Source organism: Ammospiza caudacuta, chromosome 20 (genome assembly GCF_027887145.1).
Source record: "Ammospiza caudacuta isolate bAmmCau1 chromosome 20, bAmmCau1.pri, whole genome shotgun sequence".
Taxonomy (NCBI): domain Eukaryota; kingdom Metazoa; phylum Chordata; class Aves; order Passeriformes; family Passerellidae; genus Ammospiza; species Ammospiza caudacuta.
In genome coordinates this window covers 11,766,279-11,780,642 of record NC_080612.1, presented here as the reverse complement: position 1 = coordinate 11,780,642, position 14,364 = coordinate 11,766,279, and the positions used below count along the sequence as shown (strand labels likewise).

At 51.4% G+C, this 14,364-nt stretch overlaps 1 protein-coding gene across 7 annotated transcripts in view; it reads left to right on the top strand.

Moving 5' to 3' along the window:
• Positions 1-14,364, top strand: part of MSI2 (musashi RNA binding protein 2) — a 194,093-nt gene that overhangs the window by 133,163 nt on the left and 46,566 nt on the right. The gene's annotated exons all lie outside the window — the stretch shown is intronic.

Genomic DNA, 14,364 nt, shown 5'->3' with positions numbered 1-14,364 from the left:
GCCTATTGAGCTGGGGTATAATTACCTCTATTCAGCACCACTGCTCCAGTTATCAGCCAGCATCAGGGGCAAGGCCAGAGCCTCAGAGTGACAGAGATTGTTAGAGAACATCAAACTTTTTTAATGCAGTTAATGATCCTCAGCTATAAATAGCCTGTTCCTGGTGACTGGCACTCAGGGTTTGTGCTGAGCTGCACGGTGCTGTGGTTTGTGGGGGTTTCTTTTCTCCTTCCACTCATACTGTAGGTCCTTCCACCCAAATGCTTTACAGACAGGGTAAATAGACCCTTTCTGGGTGGGGAGGTGAAGGTCCTGCCAGGCAGGAATGTGAGGTGGGAGGCTGGCAGCTTCATCCTCTGGTCCTTTTGATTCTGTCCCCCCCAGAACGGGGATGCCTCCTCTGGGGCTCCCCACCTCTGCCATGCCACTGAGTAATTCTCTGGGAATGGTGAGACAGGCAGCTTTCTTGTATGCTGTGCCCCAAAATTTCCTTTGCCCTCTCTCCAGCTAAAAAGGACTGCAGCTTCATGGAGGAGAGTTTGGAGATGGGACTCTCTGCCTTCGAAACAAGGAGGGCTTGGTCCAGATGAGCCCTTGTGCTCGCAGTGCCCTGCTCTGACCCAGTAAATCCTGAGCAAGTGTCAATCTGCTGGGGGAGTTGTCTGCAGGAGGCCTGGCCAGAGCATTTCTCTGTGCTCAGGCTGCATCACGAGCAGTTGCTGCTCCCTCGGAGTGCACAGATCCCTGTGGGTTGCTTTACCCTTTACAGAACGGGATTTGAACAGCCAGGCAGTCTGAGAGCGGCACTTGAGAGCTCGGAGTGCACAGACACGCTGAGCCTGTGGCTGGAGGCAGGGTGTGGGGCTGGGATGGGGCATCAGGCCCAGCTCTAGAGGGTTCCTAGCCAGCAGCACTGCTCACTGTCCCAGCAGAACAATGCCAAAGCCCCAAACCCTGCCCTGTCTCCCGAGCCGGAGCGCAGCGAAGGAGCGGCCGCGTTTCGCGCTGCCCGGAGCCACGGTGAGATCTGCCACAGCTTTGTTCTGCACAGCCTGCAGGGACCAGGGAAAGGTCATCTCACACACACTGCTCCTCCACAGAGAGCTCTTTGTCTGCTCTGAAAGCAGCAAGCAAGGGGGATTCTCATGGAATGCCTCCCCCTGCCCCCCGTGTTCCCAGCCCAGGTCAGGATCCGCGCTGGATCCGCAAGCTTTGGCTGCTCTTTGGGGTCTGGCTTTGCTCTGGCGCCTGGGGACGAGCCCAGGCATGGAGCTGGAGGGCTGGGCACGGTGAGAACACCCCGGGGAAGGCTCAGGGTGTGTAATTAGTTCCCTGTTTCCCCTGCTGTGGCTGCTGCTCCTGGCGCTTTTGTTTTTAAGGATAAAGATTTCAGCGTTTTCCCCGATGGTTTGAACAAAGGTTGAGCGCGGGGGGAAATCCATAAAACAATGTCACCAAAACACAGGGAGGCGAGGGAAGCTTTAATAAAGCTTTGCTGGGCCTATGCACCTGGGACTGGAGCGGGAAGGAGGCGCTGCAGAAGGTCACCTCTGAAGGTGGAGGACGACCGAGCAGCGTGGCTGTGCTCCGGGGAGCTTGGGCAGGAGCCCGTCTATCCCTGGGGTTTGCTCAGCCCATCCTGCAGCTCTTATCCCCTGGCATCCTGGGCTGGGCACAGCTGGGGAAGGTGCTTGTGCCTTGGTGGGACAGGGATGGATGGATGGATGGATGGATGGATGGATGGATGGATGGATGGATGGATGGATGGGAGACAATTCCAAAGGAGCCCTTCACAGCAGGGAGGGCTGTGGCTGTCACAGGGAGTCAGAAGAGAAAGGTGAGGCACTCAGTGATAGCACATCATGGATTTTGGATGGCTCAGCAGAGAAAATCCCTCTCTTCTTATCTCATCTGTCTGTGCATGGTCTTGAAAAGTGGCTGCAGAGGAAGGGAAGCACCTGCTGTACCTGAGGGGCATTGGGAAGCCTATTTTAGATGTGATACTTTAAAATTTAGATATCATTATTAGCAAAGGGCTCTGGGTTTTGTGCTTGTCTTAGCCTTGTTTTGCTTCTCCTTTCCCAGCAGATCCCTTTTACAGAGCTGCTCTGCTCTGTGTGGTCCCTATTAAAAGTTTCCTTTCCCAGGGTGATTCTGCTCCTTTGTTGCATCTGGTTCTTGAACACTTTATACTATCAAACAGCAAAACTGCTTTTATTGATGCAGCAAAGAACAATGGGATTTCTCCAGCAGTGCTCCCAAAATACACTTGTGGCTTTTTTTTTCCTTTTTTTTTTTTTTTTTTATTGCTGGCTTCCAACAGTGGAAAAAATGATGAAGATCTGTTAGGTTTACTCTGGTCACTTCAATGGGAGGTTGGTAATATCCACAGAGGGCTCCATAAATGGATTATGTCCCGTGCTGTGGCAGGGCTGCCCAGACAGGCACTGGGAGAGCACAAACATCCTCAGTTTTGTGGAGAGCTGTGGGTGCTGGGCTCGTGGGGGTCACAGGAGGGTGGTGGCCAGGTTGGACAAGGACTGATGGGCAGGTTGGGCAGGGGCTGCTCACAGAGGGGCTGTGCCTGCCTGGCCCCAAGCCCTGCACAGCTCCTGGGGTCACCTCCTCAGCACTGCACACACAGGGACACACTCCCCAGAATGACTGGATTCAGGTTTTCCATGAGAACAGGTGTCAGGGTAAGTGTGTCTGCCGTATAAAACAAAATTATGCACGTTTAAAATGTGATGTGTGCGTTTTAATGGCCGCTGTCAGCCTTTGCCCCTGGACATGTGTAAAATGTGATCACTCCTGACTGTCTGGAGCTGTTACTGTGAGGCAAGCCTGTTTGCCCTGTTTCAGGGGAGGAGTGTGGAGCTTGGGGTGGCTGCTGGGGCCAGGAGCACCTGTGGAGTTAATGAGGAGCCCCCGTGACAGCTGCAGGCAGTGCACAGGATGGATGGATGCAGCTTGCTCTGGTGAGGGTGTCCTGCCCTTGGCTGCAGCCTGGAATGGGACGAGCTTCAAGGTCCCTGCCAACCCAGCCCGATCACAAATCTGGGAGTCTGTGTCACCTCACTTCGCCTGCGCTCCTGGACTAAAATCAGGCTTACATTAAAAGGTGTTTTCCCCCACCTCATGTACTTCTGTCAGAGCTTTCCTGGGAGCACACACCCGAGCAGTTTGAACTTTTTTCTTGTTCTCAGCCCCTGCTCAGGGGAGAGCTGGGTCAGCATTTGCAGGGGTGTTTGAAGCTGTATCCCACACCGTCCATGGTGCTGGGAGCTGGTGTCCAGGAATAGCTGAGCAAATGCTTTGCTCTTTACATGTGTGTGCAGAGGAACAAGCGGTGTGTGCATTCAGAGCATCTGTCCTGGCCAGGCTCTCTCCCTGCCAGCAGTGTGCATTGTTTGCTCAGGCAAATGCTGATGTGGTGTGTGAGCAGCAGGGATGGAGCCCTGGCCAGGGATATTAATAATGCCCAGGAATGCTGTGTGCTGCTGAAGTTCCAGCCCAGAGGGTCATACTGCACAGCTCAGAGGGATTAGCTTAACCTGAGGCTAAGCTGCTCATTTTTGCTGGTATTTCCCTTGACCCCAGTCAATTATTTCAATTCCTTGAATGGTTTTTTGTTGTTTGGAGCCTGGTTTGTTGTTCCTTTGCGCTGTGATGTATGGAGTGAGCGGGGCAATGGGGAGTCCGTGCTCTCCTACCCAGGCAGGGCTGGCAGAGCCTGGGGATGCACCCAGGGAGGGTGGGATCCGTGCAGAGCTGCAGGACAGCGTGTCAGGGGGTGTGGGGAGTGCGGCATTTCACCTGGGCAGGGATGCAAGCCAGCAGTAAAGCACAGAGAGGAGAAGCACGGGTGAGGATGGGGGGCTGGCTGCACGCCATGGGGGTACAGCTGTAGGATGGGCCCCCCTTGCTCACCGAGTGGATTTGAGCTGATGCCTCCCCAGGGCGATGCCAGGGCTGCACCAGTGGGCAGGGGGTGTCCCTGCTGGCCGGGTGCTGTGCCTGGGGACTCGGTGACAGCTCCAGCAGCCCTTGCAGGAGCCCCTGCTCACCTGCCCCTTCATCTTGTGGCGCTGGGTGTTACCGAGGGAAGGACACCTGGCTGCTGCCAGCGCAGTGCCCGTCACTGTGCAGCGTGCAGGGGCTCTGTCAGCTCTGCTGGCAGCCCCGGGCTCGCTGTGTGTGTGTGTGTGTGAGTGTTCGGGGGGCTCTGTGCCCAGCCCTGAGCTGCCCCTGCCCGATCCGGGTGGGCAGGAGGAGTCACCCTGAGCCAGCGGCTGGGAACGTTCCCCTCAGAGTCACTCTGGAGATGCCTCATTTCTCTGGGGCACCCCAGAACCCACCATGGGGGGGTAAATTCCAGCAGCACAGGCACGGGGAGGCTTCTGGGCTTGGCAGGTGCCTGGAGAGGAGCAGCAGCAGCAGTGGCAGGTTTTAGCCTTGTTCCTCCATCATTTAGCTGCCTTGTGCTTCTCATCCACTTGCTGAAATCAAGCAGAATTTTTTTAAAAATTATTTTTAATTGAAATCTGAATGTTATAACAATGTTAATTTTTATAATTGAATATTATTTAATAATTTTATAATAATTCTAATTAACATTTCAGTTTGGGGAGAGTGGTCAGCTCCAGGGACACAGAGGCTCAGGAGGTGAAGCATGGCCCTGTCACCGACCAGGGGACACACTGATTGCTGGTGCCTTTTGATGCCTTTGAGTCTGAAACTGGAGCATTGCTGGGATGTGGCACAGATGGGCATAGATGGGGGCAGGCTGGGGGTCTGTCCCTCCCAGCCTCCCCATATCTGGCACCCACAAATGCCCCTTGCAGCTGGGCACATGCTGTCCCCCCTCTTTGTCACAGAAAACACAGCTCTGGGCTCTTGATTGCAGAACAGACAACTCTGGGAAAGAATGCTTGCACTTTTTTAATAACCTATTTCTATAATTGAAGGATTTCAGATTTCTTTTGTAAGAGCAAGCGCCTGCTTAAACATGGAGACAAATACAACCAATAATATGTACTTGAAATTTAATGCAGGCTAATTCATTTTGGCACAGTCCCAGATATGCTGATTAAATGGCCTGTGAAGTGCTACAATATCTTGATAATGTACATTCCACATTTGATTATATAATCAATTATGTTGCACCTAATAACATTTAAAATTAGTGGAAAAGCTGTGAGCAGATTGTATCAGGTGCAGAGTGGGTCTTGGGCAGCTTTAAAAAAACTTCTGCCAGGAGGAGCAGGCGTAGATGGATCTTCAAATACTGTTCTTCAGGAAGCCAGAGACTTGATAAAACTCCTAAATTTTATCAAGTTAATTTAGTGACTTTAAATTTTGTTAATTTAGTGACTTGATTTAGAATAAAATAAGCTGTCTGCTGCTCCCCTGGTTTGCTGCTGGCAAAGGGACTCATATTTTCTATCTAGAGCTGACCTTGCACCCCGTGTTCAGAGCAGCCCTGGTGGTGTTGGCAGTAATTCTGTGGTCAGACCCAGGGCTCAGCTCTGCCTGTGGGGCTTTTCCTGCAGGAAAGGGGAACCAGAGCTCCCCTTCCCTGGCTCTTCCCTGCCTGGGGATCTCAGTGTTCACTGCTGTTCCTCCATCACATGTGACATTTTGCTGGTTCCAGCTGTGGCGCTCGCTGCTCCAGAGGACCCTCAGCTGGGTGATCACTGTCATGGGCAGCCTGAGCTGGAGCCTGGAGCAGCCACGATCATTGGCAAATGATTGTCATTCCTTTGGGGGAGAGAGAGTGCTTTTTGGGTGACTGGCAATGGCAGGTTAGGGGAATTTGGCCTGGCTTTTATGGCCCTCCAGTAGGAGAGGGTTGATGGGAAACAAATGTGTTATGGCCCCAGACAAGCTGTTGCTCCATTTTTTGTTCTGTTTAAAGCAGCACTATCAACCAGTTGGAATATAGGCTTGGAGTATCGCAGGGAGTAATCTAATTAGTATGAAGTCAATTCACTAGTTCCTTTTGTATCTCGTGATTAAATAAGTGGGAAAATGGCTTGAAAATTAGGTGCTAGAACAACCCAATTACATTTCTGTAGCTTTTTGTATTCAATTTCATAAACAATTTTGCTCTTCACTGGTTAATCAGTGAATGCCTTTTTCCAGTTTGAAAAGCACTTTTGAAATTATAATGCAATTAAATTGTGTGTGGATGTTCTGGCATAGCGAGCGCAGGGCTGGGGGCCTGGCAGCCAGCCACGCTCTACCTTGACAGTAATGAGCTCCTGAGCTGGCAGCTTGCTGGTGTCATTCATGACATTGTCCAGCCATAATATTGGGATGTGAGAGGCTCTCCTGGGCAGGGCTGGTGCACTGGCAGGGGCTCAGAGAGCTCATCCCCTGTGCCAGCAGCACCCACAGGGGTTCCTCACTGGGCTCCAGAGCAGCTGCCTCTGTGCTTTTGCCTTTTTTTACCCTCTTTTTTATTCTCTTCATTCTATGAGCCTTTGCAAGACTGGGGGTTGGAGAGGGATGTGGGGGATTGAGTGTTGTTTTCCTAGGGATGAGAAGGAGAACACCTCAGTGTGCTGTTAGCAGAGAATCACAGGATGGTTTGGGGTGGAAGGACCTTAAAGCTCACCCAGTGAGAGTTTCAGTGCTTGCTGTTTGTGCTGTTATTTGTCTTGTGCCCAGTTCAGGCCCTGGGGAAGGGTGACCAAGCCTGCCTGATCCCAGGATTTACAGCCCAGCAGCACAAGGGGAGAGGCAGAGAGCTGTGTTAAGAGAAAAAGAAATAGTGCTGGAAATAATGACTTGCTTGGCAGGTTTTAACAAGTTCAGTAATGGTATTAGGTGCCCTTGGCTCAAGATAGTAACCTCCTCTTAAATGATCATTACCTGGCTAATAAAGAGCTCGGAGCGGGTCATTACAGCTTAATTTAGACGTAGCATCCTGTTTGCTTTGCACAGCGTGCCCATCTCTCAGGCTGTTGGATCTATTGCCTGGGTACGTGGGATTGCTTGGGTTTCACACGTGGGGGTCTCCCCAGCCATCCCAGGTGTGCCCTCCCACCCTCACCTGGGGAGCAGGAGCAGGTCTGAGCTGTGAGGGAGGCAGGAGAGGGGTCCAGCCTGTGCCCCCCACACTGTCCCAGCCCCTGCTCCCCCCAACGAGCCCTTGTGCTTCTCTCACCCCATCAGCAGCAAGTTTCATGTGCAAGTAATTGCAATAACCAACCCCCACGCGTTATTAATATTTTGAAGGCATCTCTTTGATAAGCCCATCTTTTCAGCCAATTTCCTATTTCTTGGGAAAGCAAAGCATCTTTCCTCCCAGTTTTGTAAATCTGTTGTTAAAAGGAAGAAAAGGAAATGGAAAAAAGGATTCCCCCCCTCCAAACCCTGACACCAGGCTGGGTTCTGTGCTGCCTTTGTCAGCCCTGGATGGAATTATGCATCATGAATAAAAACTGCTGTCAACATGCATTGGGTTCGAAACATTAGAGCATATGGTATGTGATTATCTGTATTGTCATATGCAATAAAGTGAATTTGGATATAATAAAAAATGTAATATTTTAGAAATTTGGTAATAAACTGTGGAGGAATTGACAGGCAGGGAATATCTGATGCCTGTGGGCAAACAGATAAAGATGGCAGGACGTGGCCCTCGGTGGCTGAGGCAGCGCCAGGGGCTGGGTTTCCTGATGGGAGCCTGGCTGGGCTGACTGGCACCCAGGGTGGTGCCCCTTGTCCCTGCTGGCTGCCAGAACCTGCAGGTCTCACTAATGAATAGACAGAAGCACAAGGTTCCCATTCTGGTTGTAGATGGACTAATTGGATTTTACAGATACTTGGGTTTTCTTCTCTGATAGCGGAAGGAAACCTGCTGGAGTCTGCTGTATTCTCCCACCCAGCAGCATTTCCATACTATTGGCTCCTTATGAGGCTGGGAAATCTGTACCTGAGTAACAGGGAGCAGTGAAAGGCTGTGAGGGTGGGGCTGCTCCCAGATAGTGAGGAAAAAGGGAAGGTGGAGATAATTTTCTCCTGCAGGAGCTCCCAGTCCAGCCTGAGCTTTAATCCCGGGCTGCTGACAAATCTGTGACACGGATGTCCCAGCAGAGAGAAGCTGAACTGCGAGCAAACTTCAGGGCCTGCTGTGTAGAGAATTCTGATGGAAAAGTGCAGATGTATCACACGTACCTGCAATTTTTCTTAGGTCACTGCTAATGCTTCTAAATGATCTGCGAGCGCATTAATCGTTTCTGTTAATTAACAATATGATAAAAGTGGCATTTAGCAAGCTCAGCGTAGTGTGCGTCTCAGTCATTATGTACTCAGCGCTTAGGTTTGATTTCAGAACGTTAATAAAATAAAATTTTAATGAAGGTTTGTTGTTATGAAAGATTTATCACCAGGAGTTGAGGTGCTGCTGCCCGAGCGGGGTCTGTGACAGGCACGGGGTCCCTGGCTGCTCCTGCACTGAGAGGGGCTGGGACCCCAGCCCAGCCCTGCCTGGTGCCCCTTGCAGCTGGGAACCTTTGCTGAGAGTGGCTCACTGGGGACAGGGACAGGTCCCTGTGTCCTTCATCACCCCATCCCATCCCATCCCATCCCATCCCATCCCATCCCATCCCATCCCATCCCATCCCTGCCTGGTGCCCCTTGCAGCTGGGAACCTTTGCTGAGAGTGGCTCATTGAGGACAGGGACAGGTCCCTGTGTTCTTCATCACCCCATTCCATCCCTGCCTGGTGCCCCTTGCAGCTGGGAACCTTTGCTGAGAATGGCTCATTGGGGACAGGGACAGGTCCCTGTGTCCTTCATCACCCCATCCCATCCCATTCCATCCCTGCCTGGTGCCCCTTGCAGCTGGGAACCTTTGCTGAGAGTGGCTCATTGGGGACAGGGACAGGTCCCTGTGTCCTTCATCCTCCCCTGGGGAAAATCCCTCCCCAGAGCTGCTTTGGGTGGATTGTGCCCCGTTTCACCCCAAGGTGCTTTCTCCTGTTTCTGAGCAGTTCTCACCTTGGGAATGGCCCACAGCCATGGGGGGAAGGAGTGAGCAGCCTGAGCCTTGCAGCTTTCCAGGCAGAAACAGAGGAGGATGCTGGTGCTGCCCTTTGTCCAGCCGTGCTCTGACCGCCGTGCCTGAGCGGGGCTGGCCTCGCTGAGCTGCTCATTTCATTCTGAGAATTCACTCTCCTGTTAGGGAGAATTTACTGACACTTTAAACAGGTGTCTGTGTCTGCCAGGAGAGCCTGCCTGTGCCCCATACCCGAGGTGTGCATTAACACCAGTGGATGTACAGGCAGGTCGTGTCCTGGTGGGTGCCAGCCCCACCACATGCTACAGGTAAGTGAGGATATTTTCCATCCTAGAGCACAGATTTTAACACCATATTCCCCTTCCATCTGCTGTTCTGGTTATCACAAGGGTGAGGTGAGATCCTGGTGGTGCCTTCAGGTGTGCTCACCTGTCTCCCCAGCAAACCCTCCTTGGAGATGAGCTGAAATCTGAGGTGTGTGTCTCAGGTGATGGCTGTGTTCTCTGGGTGTGCAGAATTGCTCCTTTGGAAACCAGAACCTCTCCTTCCTTCCTTCCTTCTTTCTGTGTGTTTGCAGCACAGGAAATTGGAATAGTAGGAAATAACAGCTTTTGTCAGCTTCTGTCCTAGGCAGGCAAGGAAGTGAGGGGGATGCAGAGCACAGGGAATATTTAAGTAATTCTCCAAAGGCACCACAAAGGGAGGTGGCAAAGTCAGGGCTGAGTTTTCAAGTCCTGGCTGTTGGGTTCTGGGGCTGAGCAATGAGTGGCTTCTCCCTGACACAGGATTGAACCCCCAGCTCCCCATTCCCAGACTCTGGTAATGATAGTAGTTAAAAACATCCATGGTTCACTGTCTTCTGGGTAATTAAAATGTCCTATCCCCTCTGCTCATCTGTGTGTTCTGTTCATCTACAAAGACAAGATTTGGTGATCACAGGACTTGGTGTCACATCCCCCACCTGCCAGTTTATTATTATTATTATTATTAATAATAATAATAATAATAATAATAATAATAATAATAATAATAATAATAATAATAGTAATAATAATTTTTTTTTTATAACACAGCCTGGCAGGCTGGGAGCTTACTAAGGAACTTTTTCCTCTCTGATTACAAGGAATGTGTGAATAAAGTAGAATGGTATTGATTCACACCAATCTATGCATCAACTGTGTAGGAGCCACTTGCAATTCCCAGCAGCACCAGAAAGCTTTGCAACAGGGAGAAATATGACCAGGCAAGTTGAGAAAATAAATTAAACTAGTGTCAACTTTTCTTGTTTCTTCCCTCATTATTAATGGATGGAATGGGGCTCGTTTATCAAGAAGAGGAAAAATTAATTGACACGGGCTTTAATGTTATTATGCCTGGCTTGTCTGGTCACATTTCTTCATTTTTAATTTTTTTTTTTAGTTTTGAAAGGCATTTTATTACCTTTCACAGGACCAGCTGCCAAAACTATGGGTATAAACAAGGAAGCAGGTGCATAAATAATACCACAGCAGGACTGGACTGTTGTGCATTTCAGTAGCTGAGAGGTGGGTGAGCAGGGCAGCCCCAGAGCCCTGGCACAAAGGGGAGCACAGCCTGAGCTGCTGTTTGCTGATGAAATCAGGCTGGGTGTCAGCACAGCCACTCCTGGGGCAGCTCCCATGGCAGGGCTGGAGGGAGCCCAGGGACCCGTGCCCAGTGGCTGGGGGTCCTGTGGGGCACCCTGTGTGGCAGGGGGGCCGGCCCTGCACCCACGAGTGACTCTGGGGTGATTCTTGCTGAGCAGCAGGAGCCCTGCTGGTGTGAGAGGGATGTGCAAACCTCCTCCTCTGTCCTCTCCCTGCTCCCATCTCCGGCCCTTGCAGGGACACTTTCCACTGCCCCAAGTTGCTCCAGGCCCTTTGCACCCTCCCAGGGAGGAATTTCAGTGATCTGTGTCTGCAGGTGGAAGTTGGTGTGATAGGGGTGTGCAGCTCTCCTCCTTTGTCCTCTCCCTGCTCCTGTCTCCTGCCCTGTTCTTTGGGATTGCTGTGCAGGACAAGAGAGCCCTGTGATCCCCTGGTTCCCTGGATATTTCCATGAGCTCTGTGGTTGCTGTAGGTGCAGGAGGAGGATGTCTCAGCTGCAGGCTCACAGCAGTGTGGGCACAGCTCGGGCACAGACAGCACAGCAGAGATTGAGTGACTTGCTCCACATCACCAAGTGGCCTCCAGGCAGCCTGGGACCTAAACCAGGCTCTGGTCACAGTGTGTTCACCCAGCAGGGCATGTTCCAGGTGGCTGGAGAGCCCCTGGGGCTGTGTCTGCCTGGAGAGCTGGGTTTGGGTGCTGGTGGTGATGGAGGTGCTGTACCTGTGGCATTGCTGTGCCCATCAGAGCCCCCCAGGGTTAACCCAGCATTAGCCTGGGTTTAACCTCTGTGGCCTGGGGTGCAATCACCTTGTTTTGCTCGTGGGAAGGCCAGCAGGGTTTGACAGTGAGACCTTTGCTGGGTGAGCTGCTCTGGTGTCACTGTGCAGGCAGGGAGTGCTCGGTGTGTGCAGCCACAGCTGTGACGCTGTGAGCCAGACCTGGGCTCTGGGAATGGTGCTGCCAGCCAGGGAAGGGAGATGCATTTCACAGCCCTGGTGTCGTCATCTCAGCTATATTTTAGCAAGTTTGACGTAAAAACTCTCAAGTGATGACAAAAGTGTGAAATGGGGTTGATTAGAGTGTGAAAAAACCCAAAATACAGAGCATGGGAGTCCCGACATTTGGTATCTTCAGTCTGGCTTCTTAATAGTATTTATGGCTTCTGACTGTTCCTTTACAGTGTTTTAATCTGTTTGTGGTTTCAGTCCCTTTCTCTGAGCAGTGTTTGTGTTATTTCTGGAATACCATGGCAGAACCTGCTGAGCTGGCTGTGGAGCCACCGTCCCACAGGGCAGCTCTGGGGGCTGAACAGGGCTTGGCATCAAAGGAGGCTTTCACAGAATCCCAGAATCACTGGGGCTGGAAAGGACCTCCAGCATCACTGAGTCCCACCTGTGCCTGATGCCCACCTTGTCCCCAGAGCACTCAGTGCCACCTGCAGCCCTTCCTTGGGCACCTCCAGGGATGGGCACTCCAAACCTCCCTGGGCAGTTCCTTCCAGCCCTTTCCATGAATAAATTCCTCCTGAATTCTTCTCTTTTCTGCTGTCAGGGTGTGCTGGAGGACGTGTCCTGCACCACTGGGTGTCTGGTGTCTGGGCTGGCATCACTTGGGTGCCTGTTGGTGCCCATGAACAGCAATGAATGGAGTGGCCTGACTCCTTTGGCAGCAGATGAATGGAGTGGAATAACTCCTCGTTCCCAGGAGATTCCAGAGGAGGGTTTTTCACCTGAAGGTCATGGATACATGTCTCAGCTTCCTTTAGTGCTGGTGCTTGGCTCAGAGCCTCTCGTTTGGGGCATCTGTTTGCCTCTTACTTTATTTTTCTCCCTCTTCTTTGTCTTTTCTTTTACAGAAAAGATTATTCAAATGAATATTCAGTTTTATTCATTTGAATAAAAAACCCAACCGTTTGACTCTGTTAAATGCTTATCTCTTAAATAGAGCTTGTTAGCTTCCAATAATAGCTTCATTCAGAAGGATGCAGTATAATTTCATTTTAAAACGTGTGCTCCTTGACAACCAGAATCCTATTTCTGTCACCGTTTTCAACAGCCGCCTTTGTTTTGGGTTAATCTTTTCCTTGCACTTTCTGAGAACCAGCTTTTTGTTGACTCTTAGTACCTCTCAGAAGAAATAATTGTCTATTTAGCCCAGGAAGGTTTCTGAGAGTTTTGGTAATTTAAATATGAGTTTGTATTCATTATGGGAACTAATAAGACCGAGCGTGCGGGGGGATCTTTGTGTGGGTGCAGTTATTAAAAGTTGGATTTGATACCCACAAAGTGGAACAAGGAAAGAATCACGGAATGGGTGGGTTGGAAGGAACCTCAAGGTGCTCATCCCACCCCCTGCCATGGCAGGGACACCTTCCACTGTCCCAGGTTGCTCCAGGGAGGAATTTCAGTGCTGTGCCTGCGGGTGGAAATCCTCTGCTTGCTCCCGCTGTGTGTGAGGTGTTGGGCACTGTAGAGGTCACCTCTGCTTTTCCTCTCCTTTTCCTCTCCAGGCCAGTCTGACCAAGTGCCACAGACCTCTCAGAAACCCACAAATGCCTGCTAACACCTACAGATTGTTATTTTATTGTTGTAAAATCTGGAAATGGAGAAAGCCGGGTGGCCATCTGATTTAATCACACAAATAATTTCCTGATAAACCTGTGCTTAAGCCATATGTAGTGGGATGAGGGTGGGAGTTTTGTTTCAGTCCAGACACGTCCTGAGCGCAGCGGCTTCCTTGGTGCTCACATATTAGGGCTAATCTCCTAAATTCCCTCTGCCCTCCTTGCTGGCACCGACGCCTAACACAAGCTGAAAGAGGAATCCTCAGCTGCAGCACTCGCTAATGAGCTGCTAATGATGAAGATGGTGCTGGTGCTGGAGCAATTAATGACTTGTGGCCCCAGCCCGGCCATCTCATCCCTGGTCCAGGCTGTGCTCCCGGCTCTGGGATTGCTGGGATGCCACATTCGGGCAGCCAACCAAAAATCCCGGGTTTAACCGCACGTCTGTTCGAGGTACATTTAAATGGAGTCATTTAGAAGGCAAATGAAAGACGTGAGGTATGTAAAAAATGCAAGCTGCTGGCAGCTCGAGGTGCAGAGCAGAGCAGGGTGGTGAGCCCGGTGTGCTGTGGATGCCTTGGAGGGAGGCTGGAACCATTGCTGGGGATCCTTCGGGTCTGGAGGGGAATGGGAGCATTCCCCAGGGCTGCAGGTGCTGTGCAGTGCCAGAAGAGCCCCCAGGGCTCACCTGGAAATGTCCTTTGCTCCCCATGCACTGTCCCTGTCCCTGTGCTGTGCTTCACCAGGGCACAGTCCTGCAGCTCCCAGTTTGGGATGCACTTCATCCTCTCATTAAAGCCTTTAGGTTTCGTTGGCATAATTAGTGTCGGTGTTAACTCGTGGAGCCCTCTCCAGCACACGAACTGGGGTTTTTCATCAGCCTGAGGTGTTTGTTAAGGCGGGAGCAGGGGGGCTGCCAGACCCCTCCAGTGCACAGCCACAGGCAGGCAGCAGCCATCAAACAGCCCACGCCAGCCCAAATCCTGGGCTCTTTGAAGCAGCACTGAGCACAGAGGAGCGATTAGATCAGAGCCCGAAGTGTAATGGGTTCCTGGAGGCCTCAGGATGTCCTGACGAGGTATTAGAGGAAGTAATTCAGGAAGAAAGGGACAAATAACCACCTCCGGAGCGGGGCTGACCCGGCAG